Source organism: Sapajus apella, unplaced genomic scaffold (assembly GCF_009761245.1).
Source record: "Sapajus apella isolate SASKATOON/1434 unplaced genomic scaffold, GSC_monkey_1.0 scaffold48, whole genome shotgun sequence".
Lineage (NCBI taxonomy): Eukaryota > Metazoa > Chordata > Mammalia > Primates > Cebidae > Sapajus > Sapajus apella.
Genome location: NW_022436988.1, coordinates 13,368,279 through 13,394,666, shown reverse-complemented (window position 1 = coordinate 13,394,666; position 26,388 = coordinate 13,368,279). Strand labels below are relative to the sequence as shown.

The 26,388-nt window shown below is 38.5% G+C and overlaps 1 protein-coding gene and 1 long non-coding RNA gene across 2 annotated transcripts in view; both read left to right on the top strand.

The window, feature by feature from the left end:
- Positions 1 to 26,388, top strand: part of MAP2K6 (mitogen-activated protein kinase kinase 6) — a 131,903-nt gene that overhangs the window by 58,198 nt on the left and 47,317 nt on the right. The window lies entirely within an intron of this gene.
- LOC116525749 lies at positions 994 to 3,430 on the top strand. Its single transcript, XR_004257806.1, has 2 exons — positions 994 to 2,920; positions 2,953 to 3,430. It is a non-coding gene; the product is annotated as an uncharacterized LOC116525749 (long non-coding RNA).

The window sequence follows — 26,388 nt, the reverse complement described above, 5'->3', positions numbered from 1 at the left end:
CATCTTTTTTAAATGTATGCATAGCCCACTTTCATTTCCGTGTTTAATATTAGATGTGTCTTGGTCTTTATTTAGAAATTTATGTTTTTTGGTGATCAGAAATATGCCGTAGCAAACTTATTCTTGTTTATATTAATTAGCCTATGGTAAAATTGGTTTCATTATATATTGTTTTGCTTAAAGTCACAGTTTTCAAGAACTGTTGAAAATAAGTGAGTACTTAACTGTATTTTTAGTGGAATAATTTGCAACTGAAAAAAGTTTACAAAAATAGGATTAATTTCAATGTTCATAATAAAATGCTAAGGGATAAAAATGGTATTAAAAATTATATATGGCCGGGTGTGGTGGCTCCTGCCTGTAATCCAAGCACTTTGGAGGCCAAGGCGGGTGGATCACCTGAGGTCGGGAGTTCAAGACCAGCCTGACCAACATGGTGAAACCCCGTCTTTAAAAAAAAAAAATTATATATACAGTATGGTCTTAATTTTATGAGAAAATTCTGTATCTATGTAAGCATATATAGTTATAGGTTTGTGTATAAAAATAGCTATAAAGTAATATGGCAAAACGCTAATAACAGTTTTGCCTGAGTAGTGGAATTTGGATAATTTCAGCTTTCTTCCATATACCTTTCTTTATTTTCTAAATTTTATAATAAGTATTTTCTTCTTTTTGAACTCAGGAAATCTATGTTTTTTTTGAGGTGGAGTTTTGCTCTCGTTGCCCAGGCTGGAGTGCAATTGAGCGATCTCGGCTCACTGCAACCTCCACCTCCCAGGTTCAAGCGATTCTTCTGCCTCAGCCTCCCGAGTAGCTGGGATTATAGGCTTGCACCACCACACCTGGCTAATTTTTTGAATTCTTGGTAGAGAGGGGTTTCTCCATCTTGGTCAGGTTGGTCTTGAACTCCTGACCTCAGGTGATCCGCCCACCTTGGCCTCCCAAAGTGCTGGGATTACAGGCATGAGCCACCGCGCCCAGCTGGTATTTGTTTTTAAAAGTAAATTTTTCTTTAAGCATCCATGATAAAAATTGCTTTTTTCCCCCTCCAGTGTTGAAGAGTGCAGGAAATTTGGAGTCCTATGTTAGAAATGTTTTTTAGCCACGAGGACTAGAGAATGGCAGTTAGTGTACATCAATGATTATTGATCCAGGAGAGGCTTTGGATTGACTTAAAATGTAAAAATACGTTCTGGGTTCAATCTATCTATTTTCATTGTTGTTGATCAGATCTGTTTGGTTTTATCACCTTTGGCAGATGTTCCTGTGGTTTCTTAGGAGAGCCTCCCTCTACCCTGGTACATGTGATTATAAGCAAGACTTTCTGAAGCGTAATGCTCAAGACCAGAATAGACTAATGAGTCACTTGGACGTATTCTGAATCAAAGATTTAAAAACCAAAGCATGCAAATAAATGCTCCTAATGCCTTAGCTCAGAGGAAACATCGGTTTATTTTAATTTTAAGGCTAGCCAAATGGCTATTGCTCAAGGCAGCCAGAGTAATGTTAGTGTGGAGAGCTGGCTCCATATGAGCAAGGGCTACATGTTTTGGTGTGTTATAGTATTTATGGTATGCTATTTTATTTTAATTAATTTTGCATATTCTCTATGTTACTAATACAATGTTGGACATATACAAAGTACTGAATGAATGACAGAGACCAGAGCAGAGGGGAGTATTATAAAGTACTGATTGATTAGGATATCATAGGTTGGCTGGGACTGTCCTGCTTCATGGCTCTTGTCTTAGTTTAATCATTAATAGTATCCTCTTTTGCTCTCACAAGTGTTTTGTTTGGATGATTGTTTTATAGGGCCACTTTTTGACTGAGGTGGCTGAGTAAAATCTTCTAGATTCCATGCATTCATCTCTGCCTGCACAGCAGTTGTCTGCCTGGCAAAAATGTAAGAGCCACACCCAAAGGCACATGCTTTTTAATGCCCCCCCTCTCCTTCTTACCCTGCCTAATGGCTGCAGTAGATGCCTTTGTACTAAGCCTTTTCAGATAGATAAATAAAACTGTTGAAGAAGCCCTAGAGGATTAAAGCTCTGGACAAGTTGATCTCTTTCTACTACCACAGCTGTTCCAGATGGTGGTAATACTTATAGGCCCCTGAACACTGCATTTGGGGCCAATGGGATGAAATCCCAAGAACACATTGAAACTGACAAGCTGTCTTGATATTTGCTCTTTAGCTCCTAAGCCATGGATTCGCTTCTCTATGGCAGTTTGCACTTCTGTTTCCTTTATTTCTTCAGGGACTTCTGCTTCATTCCCTTTTTTCTTTAGAAGAATGAGAATTTAAAAGGCAGTACATCTAATTTGCTGAGGATTTAGTGCCTCCTAATTGCCCTAGAAGCCTGAAAAGTCAGGCTCTAGGAACAAGCTCAGAGGACTCAAATTGAGACAAACATTTGTATTTTGACAAAGGCTATGCAGCCTTCCGATTGCTGCTCTCGAAGCAGAGTGTAATAAATGAGATTGAGAAAACACTTGTACTTTTTGAATTAGGGTTTAAGTTCCTAGAAACCTCTTGTTCTTGTTCAATTTAAGATTGATATCTGTGTTCGTTTAAAACGAAAATGGTTCTAAACTTTTCTTGAGTCACTGAGCCCTCTGAGAAAATGATGACTGAGGATCTTCTCCTCTCACATGTGTACATACAAAGAACATTATATATATAATTTCAGAAGTTTTATGTTGCCCATTCCACTCTGGATTTTAGGTTAATATAGAAGATAGTTGGTTGCCTTTCGCACATCCATGCTCTGTATCCTGCATTCCTTCTTCCTATCAGAAACCTTATTCTCTCCAGGTATCTCACCCTCCTCCATGGGATGGTGTGATTGAGAGGGGGCCCTGGCCTCTGGTCCCAGGGGTAGTGGGGCTGGGGGAAGATGATTGGTTGAAACCAGTCATGATGGTTCCCTGTTTCCTTTGCCAGAGATTGGTCCAGCCATGGGTATGTGATGCATTTCTTGCAAATAAGTAGAGTGTAATCCTACTGGGTAGCTTTGGGACAAAGTTTCAACACTCTTAAGATGAAAACCATGCAGTAGTATGGATGAAGGAATCTTGAAACCCTTTGTAGATGTATTATAAGATTGAGCAAATGAGAAAAGATAGAAAGAGCCCTATGGGATTAATTGGAATTGACATATTGGTGTGAATTCATGATTTCCAAAATATGCAAGTGAATGCATATGTGTGTTTTTATTTGCAGATGAATGTATATGTATATTTATAAATATGTGTGAAGACATTTATATATGTATGTATATGTATACATATAGTCATATATTTCCTAGCTCTGACTGTTAAAAGGACTAAGAAGATATGATAACCTGATAACAATGAAAACACCTGGTACCCAGATTTTAACACCATTCTTCACTTAAAAAAACCCTCAGAAAAACAAAAAACCAGGGCCTGGGCATGGTGGCTCACACCTGTAATCCCAGCACTTTGGGAGACTGAGGCAGGAAGATCACGAGGTCAGGAGATAGAGACCATCCTTATACATGGTAAAAGCCCATGTCTGCTAAGAATACAAAAAAAAACTTAGCTGGGCATGGTGGCACCGGCCTGTAATCCCAGCTACTGGAGAATCACTTGAACCTGTGAGGTGGAGGTTGCAGTGAGCCGAGATTGCACCACTGCACTCCAGCCTGGGTGACAGTCTGAGACTCTAAAACAACAACAACAACAACAAAAACATAACATGCTTACTTGCAGAAATTCCAGCGCTGGGGCATGAATCAAGGTGATATTGGAATCACAGGTTGTGTTTCTCGGGCTAGTCCCCTAACCAAGCCTTTAACAGGCCAGTCCAGAATTCAGTTAAGCTGGATGCTTGTGAATGAGGAGGTATATGAGAAAACTCATGGAGTCCCTACTCATACTCATTGCTGCACCTACTTTGACATATATCAATCCCTGGGTCTGAAGCAATGTTAAGTGATACTACATTGGTAGTTTAGGCATTCTTATATGCTCAAATAGTGGCACTTGCAGAGGCCCTACAGGCAGAGAAAGCAAACCCAAACTGGAGTACATGCCAATTCAAGCAAGCATGAATTTCTGCCTCCCGTCTCCTTTTTGGGGTGGAAGTGGTCTGTTATGATCAGCCTTTCCCCAAGGGCCTGGCTGATATCCTTGAAGGTGCTATAGAGATTGGCATCTCCCTCTGCTATTGGTTGGTTGGACCATTCAGCAGTGGCAATGCCTAGGTCATTGCTAAGAGAAAACGCATAATGCCTAGCCCATGTACAGCCTGTATCCCTCCACCTGAGCCATCCCATCCATGGGGCCACTGTGCCAGCACTGGGTGTCTGAGAAGAAGGCTCTGGCTGACATCCACAGGGGAGTCATGCATTCAACCAACCACCACTGGATCTGCTCATTTACACGGCTTGAGTGACAGGGCAGATTGTACCACAGTCTGTTGCCGCTGAGTCTTCTCCTGCTTTGGACCACATTTCTGCCATCTGCTAACTGAAAACAGAGCTTGAAATAGAGAATTGCCTGCAAGAGACTTATTTGTCAATGTGATCCCAAGAAGTAGGAGGGACAAGGGGTGGGGAAGAAATAGGGAAGGAAGCCAGTACAGTGGTCATGCTAGGGACGACTGATGTTCTATCCCTTCGGATCTTCTGGGAGACTTATGAAATTTATCTTAGCACTGTGAGTCCAGATAACTAATGGGGTTATCGGCTCCTGTCCATCATGGTTCATTGATCACAGCTTGCCCCACATGTTTTAGCTCCCAGGCTGTGCATGTCAGCTGTCCCAGAAGCTTCCTTCAGGTGTCAGAGAACTCCGAAGGCAGGAGTCCAGAGATAGAAGGCATCTGGTACAGCCAAAGATGAGGTGCTATCAAATTGCACCTGTTTGGAAGCTGGTTGGAACCTCTGCTGGATTGGAAAGCCACATTGAGCACTGAAGTGGGAGGTGAGAGGAGATAAATTAAGAGTGTTACATAAATTGTGTCCCATGCACACACTACATTCCAAAGGGTCTAATGAGGAAAATGCAAGCTTTGAACAAGACACAACTGGCTCCACTCTTATCTAGTTGTAATACTTTGGTTTATTTACTTGACCATTCTAAAGTTCAGTTTTTCATCTGCACAATGAGGATATCAGCTCATTATGCAACTGGGAGAGTTAGCAGATGTGACATCTGTTAAGTTCCTGCTTTGGGCCTGGTATGACTATACAAAGCAGCAGATGCACAGATATCTTTCTAGTCTTGTAGGTGGAGGGGAAGGAAAGGAGATAGGACATGAGGGACGAGTTCATAGAAAGAGGGCATTGGACAAAAATGCAGGAAAAAGAGCTCTTCATAAAGAGAGGAGTGTTCATGTGTTGCAGGGAGAGAGGACAGGTAAAGATATTAAAGATGACAAGATTAGTATGGTCCAGGTAGAGTCCAGACCAAGGTTGAGTGTGTTCAGGGAAATAGAGGGACTTCCATTTGACTGTCTTGTAGTTATCTCTTAGGAATAGACAGAAGACAGCACAGCTAGGGTAGGCACTTAAATGCCAGTTTGAATAGTTTGAATTATACTTGGTAGGCAGCCTGGAAGGACGTATAGACAAACTTCTCCAAAGACTGGGAATTCAACCAAAGAGGCCAGTTGGCTTTCTAGTTTTCTCATTCCTGCAGCTCATTGAGGCCATGCAGGAAGTTACCATTGCATATGTGTCCTTCTTGTAGCTTCTGGGGATATCACTAGGTAACTTAATAATTCCAGAAGAGACATATGGGAAGATGGAGGTGGGCAGGCGTTAGGGGGCTAGCTCTCATTCATGTTTTACTTTCTTTTTTTTTTTTTTTTTTTTTTGAGACGGAGTTTCGCTCTTGTTACCTAGGCTGGAGTGCAATGGCGCGATCTTGGCTCACCGCAACCTCCGTCTCCTGGGTTCAGGCAATTCTCCTGCCTCAGCCTCCTGAGTAGCTGGGATTACAGGCACGCGCCACCATGCCCAGCTAATTTTTGGTACTTTTAGTAGAGACGGGGTTTCACCTTGTTGACCAGGATGGTCTTGATCTCTTGACCTCGTGATCCACCCGCCTCGGCCTCCCAAAGTGCTGGGATTACAGGCTTGAGCCACCGCGCCCGGCCACTTTACTTTCAAGATATAGTGTGTAGTATAGTGTGTAGTGCCCAGTGCTAACTAACATATACTAAGTATTGAGTAAATATTTGAGGAGAGGATGAGCGAATGAAAGTGTTGTGTGTTGATCTCTTCCAGTTCTCTTCTTGGTGGCACTGTTAGCTTATGTGGCTTCTTGGGTAAGACGTTTGCCTTTCTTGTGCCAGAGCCAGCCATGAGCTAGGACAGGAGTGAGTTCTCTTAAGTTCTGTGGTTGAAGATTTTAGACAGGTTTTGAGCTTAGATACATATTGAATGTGTGTGTCTCCATTTTTCTTTCTAGGTCTGATGTGACTGTGTTTCAGCATGTGCTTGTACACTGTTCAATTCGCTGAAAAATAATGTGGTTGTGTAAACACTCAGAAGGAAGTGTGGTGTGACTGGTGATCACAGCTTCTGCCAGAATATCTAGAACAGGATGCATTCTGCGCTGAAAGAGATGACTACAATAGCTGTAGCTATTTATTTTATTAAAAAAAATTTCTTAGCCTTAGTTCATGTCCTACTTATTCCAAGCAGTATAGGTCCAGCATCCCTAATAAAAAAGCTCCAAATGTGGAATTTTTTGAGCACTGACATGATGCCACAAGTGAAAAATTCCACACTTGGGTACTTAGCACAGTTTGTTTCATGTGCAAAATTACTTAAAATATTGTATAAAATTACCTTCAAGCTATATGTAAAAGGGTGTCTGTAAAACATAAATAAACTTTATGTTTAGACTTGGGTTTCATCCCTAGAATATCTCATTATGCATATACAAATATTCAAAAATTAAAAAAAAGTTCAAAACACTTTTGGTCCCAAGCATTTCAGATAAAGTATACTCAACCTGTATTTAATGTAACAAAATTTCAATAATACCACAGAATTTGAACAATGACTTGGAGGCTTATATAACTGATTTAGCCTTACTGTGAGAATATTTGGGGAGCTGAGCTCAGGAAATGTACCTCTTCTTTCTTTGTTTCCTTTCTGTTTCTCTCTCTCTCTCTCTCTCCTTTCTCTCTCCCTTTCTTTCTTTCTTGGATGGAGTCTTGCTCTGTCACCCAGGCTGGAGTGCAGTGGCATGATCTCAGCTCACTGCAAACTTTGCCTCTTGGTTCAGGTGATTCTCCTGCCTCAGCCTCTGCAATAGCTGGGATTACAGGCACATGCCACCACACCTGGCTAATTTTTGTATTTTTAGCAGACACTAGGTTTCACCATGTTGGCCAAGCTGGTCTCGAACTCCTGAACTGAAGTGATCCACTGACCTTGGCCTCCCAACTCTGGCTGCAGAGTCACTTAGCTATTGGCTCTTTCCCAGTATAAGGGGATTTGGAGAATTAATCTGATATTCCCAGGTTGAATTTTTTTTGTTAATAAAATTTAAGCAAAAAGTATATTTTAAAAAACCTTCCAGCAATTCAGGGGCTTATATTCTGGAGAGTTGAACATTCTAAATAACATAGCATAATTTCCTAGCATTTTACATCGCTACCCTGAGCTCCTTCATGTTCTTTCACTTTCTTTCCTCAGCATGTGAAACACCATGGCAGCAACCCTTATTGCTCGTGGCTACCTCTGCGTCCCTCCTTTTTTTTTTTACAGGACATTCTGTTCTTCTCACCAGCTCTAACCTGTTTGCCACTTGGCAAGCATGGAGAACAGGACTCTCCACATAGTCTTACCCTGTGGACTGGTTTCAGCTTTTCGGAGAGCAAAGCCTCTGGTCCAACAGCATTTGGCAATTGAGACAATTGGGGAGAAGTAGTAATGTGTTTAACTGCAGAGAATGTAGCCTTTGGCATACAAGGAGGAAGCTGTCTTGGCATCTGTCATTAGAGCCACTGGGTATATTGGAAAAAGTCCATTTCATTCTTCGTCTTTTTGGATCCTGAAACAAGAGGCTGTAGTGCCATCAGGAATATGGAGATTGGGAGGCATGAGAATGACTCAAGTAACCTTCTAAGGAAAACGTACACCTCCAGGGTAGCTAAACAAACAATGCTTGTTGGGAAAGCAAAATCATCTGAAAACAACCTGAGTTCAGAGGTAATTAAAAAAAAAAACAGGAATAAAAAATAGTTTTAAAAAATTATTCGAAATGGAAAAATTTAATGGTAGGACGGAAAAGTAGTACTTCTAGCTTGGTTTTGAATTCCTACCTGGATGGGGATACTGACTGTTAAACTGGAGAAAAGATTGTTAGCATCTAAACCTTTGTTTCTGAACCTGTAAAATGAAAGAATAATAGTTTATTTTTTTCTTTTTAAAAATGTTTAAATTGTGGTAAAATACACGCAATATAGAATTACCATCTTAATCATTGCAGTATAATTCAGTGGCATTAAGTACAACCACATTGATATGATCTGTCTTCTGAACTCTTTTCATTTTATGAAACTGAAAATCCACACTCATTAAACATTAACTCCCCATTTTTCCCCCTCCTCCAGCCTCTGGCAGCCATCACTTTATTTTCTGTCTGCATGAATTTGACTACTCCAGGTACCTTGTTTAAATGGAATCATACAGTATTTGTCTTTTTGTGACTGGCTTATTTTACTTAGCATAATATCTCCAAGGTTCATCCATGTCGTAGCATGTGTCAGAATTCCCTTTTTAAGGCTGAATAATCTTGCATCGTCTGTATATCATCTGTATATTGTCTGTAATGTCTGTATATAGCACATTTTGTGTACCTATTTATCTGTCAATGGTCACTTGAGTTGCTTCTATCTTTTGCCAATTGTGAATAATGATGCTATGGACATGTGTATACAAATGTCTCCTTGAGACCTGTGTGTTAGTTTGCTAGGGCTGTCATAACAGAGTCCCTAGACTGGGTGACTTAGATAACAGACATTTATTTTCTCATAATTCTGCAGACTAGGCATCTGAGATCAAGGTGTTGTTAGGGTTCACTTCTTCCTTCTCCCCTGGCTTATAGATGGCTGTCCCTCCCTGTATCTTCACATGTTCTTTCATCTCTCTCTCTGTGTGTGTGTGTGTGTGTGTGTGTGTGTGTGTGTGTGTGTGTATGTGTGTGTGTCCAACTTTCCTCTTCTTATAAGGACACCATTTATATTAGATTAGGACCCATCCTAAATACCATATTTTAACTTAGCTACCTCTTTAAAAATGTATTTCCAAATAAAATGATGTTTTGAGGTACTGGGAGTTAAGATTTCATAAATTTTTTGGGAATACAATTTGGCCCATAATACCTTGCTTTCATTTCTTTTGGGTTTATTCCTAGAGTTGGAGTGTCTAGACTATTTGGTAATCCTATTTTTAATTTTTTAAAGGTCATAGTTTATTTATTTTTTTTATTTATTATACTTTAAGTTCTGGGGTACTTGTGTGGATCGTGCATGTTTATTACATAGGTATACACGTGTCATGGTGGTGGTTTGCTGCATGCATTGTCCCATCATCTACATTAGGTATTTCTCCTAATGCTATTCTTCCCCAATCCCCCTATTCCTCCCTAGCCCCCCTTCATTTTTATAGGGTGGCTATGAGATTTAAATGCATGTAAAATTTCTAGTGTAGGGTTGGCCCCAGAAAAAGTTGACTTCAATTAGCTGTATAGACTGTAAAGTTAACTATTCTGATTCCTGGATGTTTAGGCAAAGAAATTGAGTCCACAAAAGTTAGGCAACTTACGTCTTCAAGTTTCTAGTTAGCATCAGATGCAGAAAAAGAACCTTGGTTTTGGCAACATCAGGACTCTCGAAACCACCATGCACCATTTCTTTTCAGCCCTTCATGGACTGTTCTGTTATTTGCTATTAACAATTTCTGGCTTTTTATGGTATGTGACTTTATTACTTACTTTTTTAAGCTTAATTTTTTGAATAGGTAATGTATTCACTTGGTTCAAAATTGCAAAAGTTTATAAAAGTTTATAGTAAATGTCTTTCTCTTACTTTTATCCTCCAGCAACCAGGGTGCCTACCCCGTAGGCAACTGATATGACCAGTTTCTAATGCATTCTTCCAAAGATATTTTATGCATGTATAAGCAACTCCTTTTTTTGCCTGTATTTTTTTTTTTTTTTTTGCCATTTTCTTAAACAAATGGTAATTCATGGTCTTCTGCATCTTATTTGACTTAATGTATTTTGGAGATCGTTCCATGTCAATACATAAAAAACTTCCACACTCCTTTTTCAGCTACATAGCATTCCATTGTGTGAATACCCTATTCCTCTTTTAGCCATCCCCCATTGTTAGACAGTTGTTATTGCAGACGGTGCTATCTTTAAAAAACTTGTGCAAACATCATTTTGCCTGAGCGGGAGATCTTATATCTTTAGTATATATTTCTAGTGGTAGAATTGCTGGGACAAAAGGACTATGCATTAATAAGATAGATTTTGCTAAGCTTCCCTTCAAAGGGTTTTACCAACTTATATTTTCACCATCATCTTATGGAACTTTTAATGATGAGGAGAAATTATTGCATTAGACCAGGCTCTAATTTATTAATCTGGTGATGACTCTCTTCATGAGGGGTTGGCAGGAGTCAAAGCAAAAATCAGAGGACATCCCCCCATAGATCAGGAACAACACAAGGATGTCTTTTCTTGCCATCTCTATTAAGCATTGTACTGCTAGCCAAAAATTAGAATTAAAAGGATCCACATTGGAAAAGAAGAAATAAGATGATCTCTGTTTGTAGATAACATGATCTTATATATATAGAAAATTTTAAGGAACCCGCTAAAAAATTATTAGAACTTACAAGCAAGTTCAGCAAGGTTGCAGGATGTAAGATTAACATACAAAAAAATCAATTGTATTTTTATACACTAGCTATGATCAATTTGTAAATAAAATTAGGTAAAAACAATTTCTTTTATAATAGCCTCAAAAAGAATAAAATACCCTGGAATAAATTTAACAAAAGAAATGCAAATCTTATACTTTAAAAGCTATACTGTTGAAAGATTATTAAATAAGATCTAAATAAATGGAAACACATACCATGTTCATGAGTGAAAAGACTTAATATTGTTAAGATGGCAGCAGTTTCCAAATTGATCTAAAGATTAAATGCAGTTCTCATGAGAATTTCAGCTGGCTTTTTTGCAGAAATTGATAGGCTAATCCTAAAGTTCATATGATAATTTAAGGGCCTCAGAATAGCTGAAACAACCTTGTAAAAGAATGATCTTAGAGAAATCACACTTCCTGATTTCAAAACTTACTGCATATCTATGGTAATCAAGACAGTGTGATACTGGCTTAAGGACAGACATAGATAAATGGAATAGAATCGAGAGTCCATAAATAAATCCTTGCATTTACAGTCAGTTGATTTTTGACAAGTGTGCCACGACAGTTCAGTGGGGAGAGAGTAGCCTTTTTAACAAATGGTGTTTAAACAGCTGGATACACATATGTAAAAGAATGAATTTTGACCCTTACCTCCCACCATATACAAAAACTACTTCACAATGAATCAAATACTTAAATGTAAGAGCTAAACATGTAACACTCTTAGAAGAAAACATAGATTGTAAATTGTCATAACCTTAGATTAGTCAGTGGTTTCTTAGATATAATAGCAAACCCATAAACACCAACGAAAAGATAGATAAGTTGGATTTCATCAAAATTAAAAACTTTTCTGTGGCAAAGCCATAATCAAGAAAGTGAAAAGACAACTGACAGATTGGGAGAAAATATTTATGAATTATGTAACTGATAAAGAACCTGTATCTAGACTATGTAAAGAAATTTTCATTTAATAATAAAGAAGATAATTAAAAAAAATGAGTGAAGGATTTGAACAGACATTTTACCAAAGAAGATCTATAAATGGCCAATAAATACATGTAATTATGTTCAACATCATTAATTATTAGGGAAATGCTAATCAAAACCCCAGTGAGATCTATTTCACGTCTAGGATGGCTATTGTAACAAAAACAGAAAACAATAAGTGTAGGTGAGGATGTGGAGAAATTGGAACCCTATATACTGCTGTTGGGAATGTAACATGGTGTAGCTGCTTTGAGAAACAGGTTGGCAGGTTCAGGAAAGGTTAAACATAGAGTTACTGTTGGACCCAGCAATTTCACTCCTAGGTATATTCCCAAGAGAATTAAAAAGATATGCTCACTCAAAAATTTGTACATAAATGTACTTAGCAGCATTATTTAAAACAGCCAAAAAGTGGAAATAATACATATCTGCGCATCAACTGAGTGGATAAATAAAATGTGGTACAGGTATTGTATACAATAGAATATTTTCAGCAATAGGAAGGAAGAATTACTGATACAAGCCACAACACAGATGAACTTTGAAAATACCTTGCCAAGTGAAAGGAGATAGCTGCAAAAGTGCACATAGTGTATAATTTCATTATAGGAAATGAATAGGCAAATCTGTAGAGACAGAAAGTAGGCTCATAGGGGCTACAGGGAGGGGTAGTGTTGAAGGAAAAGAAGGAGCAACTGAAAATGGATATGGTGTTTTTTATGTGGGTGATAAAAATCTTCTCAAATTGATTGTGATGATGGTTGCACAACTCTGAATATTCTAAAAACCATCAAATTGTACAATTTAAATAGGTGAAATGCATATTAAATAGGTGAATTATATCTCAATAAAGCTATTTTAATAAGAATCAGAGTGCAAAGGTAATATCATAGACCAACTCTGAAATTAAGAATTCAAACTCTTCGGTGGCAAACATTCTAAAATTTCTAGAAAAGTAAAGTAACTTTGCTAGAAACGTATCCCATACTCACATCGTATACTCACATGTGACTGTTGAGACTCGTGGGTAGTTCTTGAGCTGGGAACCACTTCTGAGTCATGTTTTTCCAAGTTTTAGGATGAGCAACTTTGGAATGAAGGAGGCCTTTAGAATAAAGAGGGAAGTTATAGATCATGCCTGCAATCCAGCCTTGCATAGTTGGTTGCCTATTTGAATTTTCTCTTGACTTTCATAGAACATCAACTTCTTCAGAAACTTCTTCAGAAACTTACATGCTGTTGGAGTACTGGGTAAAATTTCATTTGAAACTACAGGAACTCCTTTGCTGACCTATTGTGGCTGTTTCTAATGTTTCTTGGCTTCATGCTTCCTAGGACCCCATGGGAAATCTTGGCAGAACACCCTGTTATACATCAACACTGAGTGCCTCTCTCAACTTCCCTTCACATAGAATTTTTCTCTGTTGTCACCCTTTTTTGCCCCTTTTTCTTCTTGTCTTAAAGAGAGATAGATACCCTTCACTCCTGTCTCTGAGGCTACCCCTCTTCTGTGTTGTTGATCCCACATGTCCCTTGGGACACTGCTTCATCATTTCTGTGCACCTCTCTGGCCTCTCGTGACCCTTTCTCCCATGGGCTTTTTTTCCTAGCTTGATGGTTGCTCAAATTTCCCATCATTTTTTAGAAAGTAGTAACAAATGTACAAAAAGTCCCAGCATCAAAACTTTCCTTAGATTTTTATGTCTTTCTCCATGGACTGCAATCTTTTTATTTTCTCACAGTCAACTTCTTTTTTGAAAAGTCTGTGTATTTTCCTATTTCCATTTATGTAAACTTTGAATGAAGAGACCCAAGTTACAAAGCAAAGAGGCTTGTGCTAAAATTAAGTCTAGAACATATCATGCTTGAAAGCATTCTGGATGTGAAGGAGAATTGAGGTGGCCACAATGAGGAGAGCACATTTTCTAAATTGTTTTTCCAAGTTGTGCTACTAGAAGCTCAACAACAGTAATTAGACTCATATTCTGGCTACAGGGCTGGATGCAGTGAGAGTGTTATTTGGTGTTTCACTTTGTTTATTTTTTAGGCATTGGAGAATGGGCCAGATACTTGGGGGAGAAAGTACTGTCCTTGGGGTTAAGAGATGGAAGTTCTCCCCATACAGAAAATGCCCCGAGATGTTCATCTAGATGTATTTGTTTAAGTGTATTCATTTCATTTTGAATGTTAAGGTTTCTGGCATGAGGTCAGATTTCAGAGTCCCAGTGATCTTGAGTGTTTAGTCTAGTCTGAGACCGATAAGTGTTCTACCAGGAAGTGAGAAGCATCAGGTTGAGATTATCATCAGGATAAGGTGAGCAGGGAATCCATTAAGGGACTAAGAGCCCTTTTCTTTGGTATTGAGAGGGGACATTGGCACACACAATACAAACAGCACTGATCTTGCTCAGCATCTGCAAATAAGGATCACAGACAAAACTTTTCAAACTCCAGCCTTGCCCTTCTGCTAAAGTAATTTATGTTAAGTAGGAAACAGGCTTTTCAATGTTATCAGACCCCCTTCTTAGGGAAGGGGCATTTGTTTGCAAACACACCACAGAGCTATTGAAGAATATAAAACTTTGTGACCTTATCTGTGGTACTCTTCTCAAACACCAGAGCACCATTTAGTGAGAAAATTAGCTAGTCGATTGGCCGAATGTTTTCCATTTTAGCATCAAGGGAACCAAAGTACAGGAAGGTGAAAATATCTTGGACAAAGGTCATGGCAATATAGTTTTTTTGATTCAGTCTAGATCTCCCTTGATAGACCTGGGTCGTGTCAAAACAGTTTCTGGTAAACAGTTTTATAACCTGCCTGTGTTATCTGGTAGAGCCTGGACATGTGAGCAGAAAGCCTGTACAGTGGATTTAATCCAGGACTTTTTCCTTTGGATACCAGAATTTATATATAGCCCTGACATAGTTCAGCAATAATCTTTATACAAGCTAGTGGAAACAGACTTGTGACAAAGAGTAATTTCAGTTGAAGGACTAAATACAATTGTATGGGAAAGCCCACTGCTTACATCTGTACAAGCTCTGTGTATGTGGACAAGGTCCTTGAAACGGAGGAAGCAATACCCTATGCAGCTGTAGTAATCATTAAATTAAGCAATTCATGTGAAATGCTGAGAACTGTGCCTTGCATGTAACACATACGCAATAAATTCTAGGTGCTATTATTATTCTCATGAGCAGCCACTTGTTAATAAGAAGATAGCTGCCAGAAACAGCAGTGTAGCTGGCTGGTAACTTACTGCATTCATCTATCCCAGACATATTTATTGAACATCACAGCATATACTGATTAGCTCCTTTAATGCCGCCAAGGTAGATACTGGTTTTCCCATTTTAAGGGTGAGGCTTAGATTAAGAACACCCCACATTTTCACTCCTAATGAGTGGCTTGGTCTTTTCCTACTAGGCCCCTTTTTCACAAGGTCATGTTGTGTTGTTTTCCAATTCACTACATATAACTTTTTTGGAGACTTTAAAATCATCTGACTTTATATAGATATGACTGGGTACTTCCTTCAGTTCAGTTCTGCTTCCCAATAATAAACACTTGTGAGAATTTCCATCAATAATATTTACTTAAAATCAATCCAAAAAAAAAAAAAAACCCTACAATGTAAAGAAAATCTTATGAAATTACTGTAACCAGGAAATATTATAAATTATCTCATATTTTTGATTAGCCATTAAAATCAGTTTGGGAATTAAATGAAAGAGCTTCTGTACAGCAAATAAACTAACAGTAGAGTAAACAGACAATCTACAGAATGGGAGAAAGTATTCTCAACGTATCCAACAAAGGTCTAACATATGAAATCTGTAAGAAACTTATTTCAACAAGCAAAAAACAAATAACCCCATTTAAAAGTGGGCAAAATACAGGAACAGACATATCTCAAAAGAAGACACACAAGAGGCCAATAAACCTATGAAAAATGCTCAGCATCACTAATCATCAGAGAAATGCAAATCAATACCGCAATGAGATGCCATCTTACAGCAGTCAGAACTGTTATTATTAAAAAGTCAAAAAAAGAGATGCTGATAAGGCTGCAGAGAAGAAATGCTTATACATTGTTACTGGGAATGTAAATTAGTTCAGCCACTCTGAAAAGCAGTTTGGGAATGTCCCCAAGAACTTAAAACAGAGCTACCATTTGACCTAGCAATTCCATTACTGGGTATATCTCCAAAAGAAAAAAATCGTTCTACCAGAAGGACACATGCACACATATGTTCATTGCAGCACTCTTCACAGTAGCAAAGACTTGGAATCAACCTAAATGCTCATCAATAATAGACTGGATAAAGAAAGTATGGTGCATATACACTATGAAATACTATGCAGCCATAAAAAAGAACAAAATCGTGATCTTTGTGATCTTTGAAGGAACATGGATGTAGCTGGGGTCCATCATCCTAAGCAAATCAGTGCAGGAACAGAAAACCAAATACTGCATGCTTTCACTTAGAAGTGGGAGTTGAACACTTAGGTCCACTTGGGTACTTGTGGACACAAAGATGGCAACAATAGACTCTGGAGGCTAGTGGAAGGGGGAAGGATGGAGGGGAGAAAGTGTTGAATAACTAACTATTGGATATTGTGCTCACTATCTGGGTGATAAGATCAATCTAAACCTCAGCATCATACAATACCCATGTAACAAACCTGCACATATACCTCCTGAATCTAAAATAAAAGCTGCAGTTATAGAAATAAAATAAGGCTGGGGATGGTGTCTCACTTTGGGAATCCAAGGCAGGTGAATCACCTGAGGTCAGGAGTTCGAGACCAGCCTAACCAACATGGTGAAACCCCATCTCGACTAAAAATACAAAATTAGCTGGGTGTGGTGGCCCATGTCTGTAATCCCAGCTACTCCGGAGGCTAAGGCAGGAGAATTGTTTGAACCTGGGAGGTGGAGGTTGCAGTGAGCCAAGATTTCATCACTGCACTCCAGCCTGGGTGACAGAGACAGAGTAAGACTCCATTTCAAAAAAAAAATAAAAAGAAATAAAGGAAGTTTAGGAACATTGCATATGTTACAGTGTATATGGAACTACATGGAACATATTTAGTCTAATATCTTTCACCCACATTTCTCTGATCACATAGTTGGAACATGGTTCTGGTGCAATAGAGAATTTATATACTTTTTCTTGTGCTCAGTCTTCGCAATTAACTGATTTAGATGTTTCAAGGTGACTGCCTGGAACAATTTCCAGAGTTATTACCTAACACTAGAGAACTCCACTTCTTTTGACACCCTGAATTATAGCATTGCCTGAAGCAATATTTGTTAGTTACAGTGATCATTATTTATTCAGGAGTAAAAGCTGAGAGTTTAAATCTTTCTATGGAACTGTGGAATTTTCACTTTAAGGGTTACATGAGGATCTGAACTAGTTAGAATTGAAATCACTACACTTGCATGAACCAAACTATGGTACTTTGAAAATAAGTTGTTTGCTTTTGTAGATTAGTTTTATCTTTTTAGAAAATCTAAGACTTAAATTTTATGGTTTTCTTGAAGCAATTTCTTTGTCTTTGCTTTTTAATTTGGCGTCATGAGCCCCTAGCCAGAAGTGTCACCAGTGGGAAATGTGCTAAGCCAGGAAAGTATGTAGCCGAACAAAAGTCAAAGGCCACTGTGTTCTTTTGCTAGGCTATGGTTTGCAAAACATGGCTGTCACAAAGGTCCAGCTTCTGGAAAGAAAGGTGACTAGATATTGCAGAAACAGCCATGGAGCAAAGGATTAAATTGAGGTTTTCCAGGTTGCATGGTTTGAGTTACAGGGTAAAGAATCTTGCCATGTATTTTCTATTGTTTTGGCCGTGGTTTCTTTACCCTCTTGTTTATTGTTGGCAGGGAACATGAAGAGTTTCAGAATTCATGAGGAATTTCAAGCCTGGTGAAAGGACTGCATTTCTTCCTTATGCTTTTTCCTCCAAGAAGGCATTGAGTTAGAAAGATCTGGAAGGGGGTCAGCATCTCCTCCTTCTTTGCTCCATTCAAGAGTAAGAGGGACTCATCTACTAATATCCACTCCTTCTAGTTTGCAGTCAATTTCTCACCTTTGCTTCTTATATTGTCAAATGGAGACTCTAGATGTTTCTTGAGTCCAGGGATTAGCCAATTCTTTGTTTCTGTCGCCACTGACAATGCAGGATCATAAGGTGCCTCTGAAGACCAAATGCTAAAGCAGGTAAGAAGGCAAGAGAGTGAAAATGGGGTGGGGAAATGAAGAAAAGATCATGAAAAAAGTAAAAAATAAATTTGTTAGTGTGGCAGTGTGGGTATGGCAGGAAAGATGCTACATTATTTCAATAAATGTTGAAAGAAAATTTGACAAAATTCATTGTCCATTTCTGATAACAGCAAATTATTTATTAATTTTCTGTAGCTGCCGTAACAAATTACCACAAACTTCGTGGTTTAAAACACCAAAATTGTGTGTTTTTTTTTTTTTTTAAGTTTTGTTTTAAGTTCAGGGGTACTTGTGCAGGTTTGTTAAATAGGTAAACTTGTGTCATGGGGTTTGTTTAACATATTATTTCATTACCCAGGTATTAAGCCTAGTACCCATTAGTTATTTTTCCTGATTTTCTCACTCCTTTTACCTTCCACCTGCTGATAAGCCCCAGTGTGTTGTTCCCTTCTGTGTGTCTGTGTGTTCTCATCATTTAGCTCTGATTTCTGTAAATGAGAACATGAGATATCTGGATTAGTCTGCTAAAGATAATATCCTCCAGCCCTACCCATGTTCCTGCAAAGGACATGATCTCATTCTGTTTTTATGACTGCATAGTATTTCATGGTGTATATGTACCACATTTTCTTTTCTTTTTTTTTCCTCTGAGACTGAGTCTTGCTCTGTCATCCAGCCTGGAGTGCAATGGCACAATCTCGGCTCATTGCAACCCCGGTCTCTTGGGTTGAAGCAATTCTCCTGTTTCAGCCTCCTACGTAGCTGGGACTACAAGCATGCACTGCCATGCCTGGCTAATTTTTGTATTTTTAGTAGAGACAGGGTTTCACCATGTTGGCCAGGCTGATCTTGAACTCCTAGCCTCAAGTGATCTGCCCACCTTGGCCTCCCGAAGTGCTAGGATTATAGGCGTGAACCACTGTGCCTGGCCCACATTTTCTTTATCCAGTCTATCATTGATGGGCATTTAGGTTGATTCCACATCTCTGCTCTTGTGAGTAGTGCTGCAGCGAACATATATGTGTATGTATCTTTATGGTAGAATGATTTATATTCTTCTGGATATAGATCTAGTAATGGTATTGCTGGGTCAAATGATAGTTCTGTTTTTAGCTCTTTGAGGAATTGCCACACTGATTTCTGCAATGATTGAACTCTAATTTATACTCCTACCAACAATGTATAAGCCTTCCTTTTTCTCTGCAGTCTTGCTAGCATCTTTTTTTTTTTTTTTTCTTTTCTTGACTTTTTAATAATAGCTGTTCAGACTGGTCTGAGACGGTATTTCATTGTGGTTTTGTTTTACATTCTCTAATGATCAGTGATGAGCTTTTTTTACATGCTTGTTTGGCCACACGTATATCTTCTTTTGAAAAGTGTTTGTGTCCTTCCCCCACTTTTTAATGGGTCTGTTTGCTTTTTTCTTGTAAATGTGTTTAAGTTCCTTATAGATGCTGGATATTAGACCTCTCCGAGATGCATAGTTTGCAAAATTTTTTCCCATTCTGTAGGTTGTCTGTTTATCATAATTTCTTTAGCTGTGCAGATGCTCTTTAGTTTAATTAGATCCCATTTGTCAGTTTTTTGCTTTTATTGCAGTTGCTTTTGGCATCTTCATTATGAAACCTTTGCCCATTCCTATGGCTAAATGGTATTGCCTATGTTGTCTTCCAGGGTTTTTATAGTTTTGGGTTTTACATTTAAATCTTTAATCCCTCTGGAGTTGGTTTTTGTATATGGCATGAGGAAGGGATCCAGTTTCAATCTTCTGCATATAGCTAGCTAGTTATCCCAGCACCTTTTATTGGATAGGGAGTCCTTTCCCCAGTGTTTGTTTTTGTCTGTTTTGTCGAAGATCAGATGGTTGTAGGTGTGCAGGCTTATTTCTGAGCTCTGTATTCTATCCCATTAAAACACTAGAAGTTTTTTCTCTGACATCTGGAGGCCAGAAGTCTACAGTGAAGGTGTTGGTGTGTCAGGCTCCCTCCAGAGGTTCTGGGAGAGAATCCATGCCTGTGGTGGCTGCTGACCTTTGGCATTCCTTAGATTGCAGCTGCATCACTCAGTCCTCGCCTCCCCTTCTCTTCTCTGCGTGTATCTACTCTCCCTCTGCCTCTCTGTGTAAGGACACTTCTGATTGCATTTAAGTTTTACCTGGATAATTTAGGATAATCTTCTCATTTCAAAATCTTTAATTCAGTTGCATCTAAAAGTTTATCATAATAATATTCATAGGTTGCATAGATTAGGATATGGGCATGTTATGGGCATGTCCTTGGGAACCATTCTCAGCTTAGCCCACTCAGTAAAATATAAATAGTGATATACCTCCTCAACATGAGAAAAATCATTCAGTTGGTCTATTCAACTGAATCCAAAGCCAGCATCATTTTTTTTTTTTTAATTGTGAAAAGCAAGAAAGAGTTCTTTCAAAGTGAGGATTAAATGAAGATGTCTACATGAATATTTCATATATTTTTTGGACATGTCTGCCAATGAGCTTACACAAAAGAACTACATAAGAGGCTTAAATATTAAAAAGTTGTATACCATTTATTTGGAAACAAATAACTAGCCATTGGGGAGGCAGAAAGAATGTTCTTACCTACCTTATGAAAATGCAGAGAACATAAAAGAATGTAAAAATTTAAAATTTTATATTACCAAAAAGGGAAAAAACCTCTGTGTGTGTGTGTGTGTGTGTGTGTGTGTGTGTGTGTGTGTGTGTTGCAACACTGAGTACAAAAGGGGCAATGCCTTCTCTTACAAAGAAAACACTAATAATAATAACCTATTATAAAAATGAGCAGATGACTTGAAGAGGCAGTTCACAAAAAAGTGAATACAGATGTCAGTGGACCCATAAAAAATACTCAGCTGCAGCTGGGTTTGGTGCCTCATGCCTGTAATCCCAGCAATTTGGGAGGATCTCAGCTATTTGGCGGATTACCTGAGGTCAGGAGTTTGAGATCAGCCTGGCCAACATGGGGAAACCCTGTTTCTACTAAAAATACAAAAATAAATCAGGCATGGTGGTACATGTCTGTAGTCCCAGCTACTCAGGAGGCTGAGGAAGGAGAATTGCTTGAACCTGGGAGGTGGAGGTTGCAGTGAGCCGAGATCGTGCCATTGCACTGCAGCCTGGGTGGCAAGCGAGACTCCATCTTAAAATATATATATATATCTCCTCAGCTCCATTAAATATTTTAGAATGTGATTCAAAACAATGAGGCACCCCTGTGTACCTATCAAATTGACAGAGATGAAGATGTTTATTAATTACCAAATGTTGCTGAGGGATTATTCATTTATATTTATTCATTTTTCTTTTTTCATTAAGAGTTTAAGTTATCTTGCTAGGTTGCATAAAATTAAGCAATTTAGCATAATTAAAAGTAAGTGAGACCACCTGCAAAGTAGTCTTGCCAAAAATCTGATCAAGTTGAATCTGATCAAGTTCTAACCAACAGAGGGATGTGTAAGTCAATAATAAGGGAAAAGAGCAGCAAAATCCAGTGGAAAAAACTGCAGGACACAAGGCCTGCATTTCTTCAACAAAATAATTGCATGAGGTTGCAAGAGGAGAGGAAAGGAAGAAGCAAAAAGAAATGGAGGGAGGTGGGTGTAGTGGCTCACTCCTGTAATCACAGCTACTCGGGAGGCTAAGGCAGGAGAATCACTTGAGCCCAGGAGGCAGAGGTTGCAGTGAGCTGAGACTGTGCCACTGCACTACAGCACCGGTGACAGAGCGAAACTCCATCTCAAAAAAAAAAAAAAAAAAAAAAGAAAGAAAGGAAAAGTACATATCCTGGGCTCAGCTCCCCAAATATTCTCATGGTAAGACAAAATCAGATCACCTGAGACAGGGAGTTCGAGACCAGCCTAGCCAACATGGTGAAACCTTGTCTCTACTAAAAATACAAAACTAGCTGGGCATGGTGGCTCATGCCTATAATCCCAGCTACTCAGGAGGCTAAGGCATGAGAATCACTTGCACCTGGGAGGCAGAGTTTGCTGTGAGCCGAGGTTGTGCCACTGCACTCCAGCCTGGGTGACAGAGTGAGACTCTGTCTTGAAACAAAAAAAAGAAAAACGAAAAAAAGTAATGAAGGGAGAGAACCTTGATTAAAAGGGAACTAAGACACTTAACTGCTTATAAGGCATGGTTGTAATTTTGATCTTGATTCAAGCACACAGTAATTTAAAATATTTGAGATTTTTGTGAGACAATTAGAATTTTGAACACTGAGCAGACATTAAGAAATTGTTTGCGTGGTAATGATATTACAGTTACTATTTTTTCAGTAGTTTCTTTTAGAGATATTTGGTAAAGAGTATATGGATGCAATAATTTGATGTCTGGGAAAAAGGTTGGAGTCAATATTTGTTGAAGCTGGGGAATGGATATATAGGGATTGATTATAACTACTTTGATATTTTCTCATATGCAGTCATTTGTTGCTTAACAGTGGGGATAGGTTTTGAGAAACATATCATTAGGTGATTTTGTTGTTGTGTGAACATCATTGAATGTACTTACACAAACCTCAGTGGCATAATCTGCTACACACCTGGGCTAGATGATATGGCCTATTGCTCCCAGCACTGGAGTACAAACCGGTACAGCATATGACTGTGCTGAAAACTGTAGGCTCTTGTAACAAAATGGCCAATATTTGTGTATGTCAACATAGAAAAAATATAGTAAAATGTGGTTTAAAAGATAAAAAATGGTTCACCTGTGTAGGGCACTTACCATGAATGGAGCTTCCAGGACGGGAAGTTGCTCTGGGTGAGTCAGTGAAGGAGTGGTGAGTGAATGTGAAGGCCTCACATTACCTACTATATACAACTGTAGACATTATAAACACTGTACACTTACACTACACTGAGTTTATAAATATATTTTCCTTTCTTCAACAATAAATGAACCTTAGCTTATTGTAACTTTTAAACTTTCTAAACTGTAATTTTTTAAAACTTCTGGCTGTTTTGTAATAAATAACACAGCTTAAAACACAAATGTGTAGCTATACAAAAATATTTTCTTTTTTATATCATTATTTTATAAACTTTTTCTATATTAAAATTATTTTGTTTTACTTAAAAATTTTTTTTAAAAACCAAGACAAACACACCTATCAGCTCTGGCCTACACAGGGTCAGACTCATGAATATCACTGTTTTCCACCTCCACATCATGTCCCAGGTTTTCAGGGGGCAATAGCACGCAGAGAGCTGTCATCTCCTGTGATAACAATGCCATCTCCTGGAATACCTGCTGAAGAAACTGCCTGAGGCTGTTTTACAGTTAACTTGAAAAAAAAAAAAGTAGAAGGAATACACTCTAAAATAACAAGAAAATGTATAATATAGTAAATATATAAACAGGTAACATAGTCATTATTATCAAATATGTACTGTACATAATTGTGTGTGCTGTACTTTTGTATGACTGGTAGTACAGTAGGTTTGTTTACACCAATGACACTGCAAACCCATGTGAGTAATGAATTGCACTATGACATTATGATGACTACAATGTCACCAGATGATAGTAATTTTTCTACTCTATTATAATCTTATGTGACCCTTTGTGTATATGCAATGTGTTGTTGACTTAAACGTTATTATGCAGTGTATGCCTATATTTAAAATGTCTTATAATAAAATGTTATTAAAACAATAGGTAAGACAGAAACAAAGTAGACCTGCAAAAAAACAGTGACTTGGAAATGAATATGAATATAATTCCTAGTTCACCTCTAAGCTTTTTCGCCATTAACCCAAGGAAGGAAACAGAAGGAAACATCACTCTCATTTGCTCTAGGCAGGAGTTGATCAATTATGCAGGAGAAGCCGATTCTTTCTGTTACAGATACGCTTTTTTTTCCCTGAGTCTTTATAAAGAGAACATTATGTAAGATAATGAAAATCATCATCAAGGACATGCATTCCAGAGGCCTCTTTGTAAGGTGTACCCCAACAAGGGCCAATGGCATTGGGATAGAATGCAGCTCCAAAGAAATCAGACGGAGCTGAGTGAGAGGCAGAACAGACCCTGTACTGATAGCATTCTAGGAGGGGTTGCAGATGAAGAACTTTGCTCTTTGTATTTTTATTGCCCCTGAGTCTTCAAGCAGCTGGTTGAATTAAAGTTGCTACCTTGAGTTCCATTGGTTAAAAGGGAGGTGATCAGAGTGCTAGTAAAATTGTGGTCTTTGACCAGAGGAAAAAAAAGCATCCATTACTTTCACACACACACAAAATTCAACTATTTTGCTATGCCACTCTTTTAACTATTAAAACAGAGTTTCTGTGATTCTGTTACTATTTAAGAATATCTTTATATTTTGGTAAATTTCTTTTTTTCTTTTTTTTGAGATGGAGTTTCGCTCTTGCTGCCCAGGCTGGAGTGCAATGGCTCGATCTTGGCTCATCTCAACCTCTGCATCCCAGGTTCAAGCACTTCTCCTGCCTCAGCCTCCTGAGTAGCTGGGATTACAGGCATGTGCCACCATGCCTGTTTAATTTTTTATTTTTAGTAGAGATGAGGTTTCTCCATGTTGATCAGGCTGGTCTTGAACTCTCGACCTCAGGTGATCCGCCTGCCTCAGCCTCCCAAAGTGCTGGGATTACAGGCTTGAGCCACTGCGCCGGCCCTTTTTAAATTAAATTAAATTTTTTTTTTTTAGATGGAGTTTTGCTCTTGTCACCCAAGCTGGAGTGCAGTGGTGCAATCTCGGCTCACTGCAACCTCCGCATCCTGGATTCAAGTGATTCTCATGCCTCAGCCTCCCAAGTAGCTGGGACTACAGGCGCCTGCCATCATGCCCAGGTAATTTTTATATTTTTAGCAGAGACAGGGTTTCATCATGTTGGCCAGGCTGGTCTCAAACTCCTGACCTCAGGTGATCCACCTGCTTTAGCCTCCCTAATTGCTGGAATTATAGCCTTGAGCTACTGTGCCTCGCTATTTTGGTAAATTTCAAACATATTCAAAAGTAGACTATATAACTGCCAGGTATCTGGCACTCAGCTTTGACAATGACCAACTCATGGCCAATCTTATTTTATTTGTATTTCCATCCCACACCCTGCCATTATTTTGAAGCAAATTCTAGAATAATATTATTTCATTTGTAAACATTTCAGTATTATTTCTAAAAAATGAATACTTTTTTTAAAAGTCTAACCAAAACCCAGTGTGTATTTTGAAAAGATTGAAGACACCACTAAATTTCTTTGCAACCCATGGCCATATTTTTATTTTAAAGTGATATTTTTAACACCCTTATGACTACCTTTCCTTTTGATCAATGCTAATGAGTGAAGCAGCCCATAAATGAGGAACACAGACACTGGGAATTCCCCAAGAACCACTGCCTGCCTCCCGCCTTCCGCCTGGGCCTAGAACACAACTCAGGGCATTGGCTGTGATTTGCTTTTAGGTTCTTTTAAGAACATGTTATTCAACAAGAAATTGTTAATATGACATAAAAGCTCTACTAGGCTTTTTTTTTCTTTTTTTTTTAAAGCTTTAATCATATGAAGCTGTAAGAAAACCTATTGAGTGCTTTTATTCTCTGAAAAGGGGGTCATTTCCCAATTAGCGGGTGGACAGGCTGGCTCGTTCTCATTTGATAGGAGCGTAATTCTTTGTGTCCTTCACCAATTCTTCAAAATGTTCTTAGCTTGGCTGCCTTTCCTTCTTTCGTTCTTCTTATTTCCTGGACTGTCTCATGCATCTTTCTACTTCTTTGTTTGTCATTCCCAGACCTACATATTTCCTCCCGTCCCTCTCTTAAGCTCCATTTGTCTGGTTGAATTCTGCCATGTGTCCCTCTAGCATCTTTTCCTTAGTACATCTGAATTGGAACTCATGATCTGCCCTTTCCCCACTGCCCACCCCAACTGACCTGACTTTCCTCTTTCACTTAATTTCATTTAGGTGTGGAAAAACCAGATGATGAGCATTATTTTTACCACCACCACCACCACTACTACTACTACTACTACTAGTAGTAGTAGTAGCAGCAGTACTTCTACTATTACTATTACTATTACTATTACTATTACTATTACTATTACTATTACTACTACTTAGCTTCTCTTCCTTTATACTTCTGCAGTAAGTGACCAGAGCCTGTAGATTTCGCCTCTGCAAAATTTAAACAGCTTATTTGTTAGCCAAATTGCTATGCTCTCTACCTCTTATTTTTGAGTCTAGTGCTTAA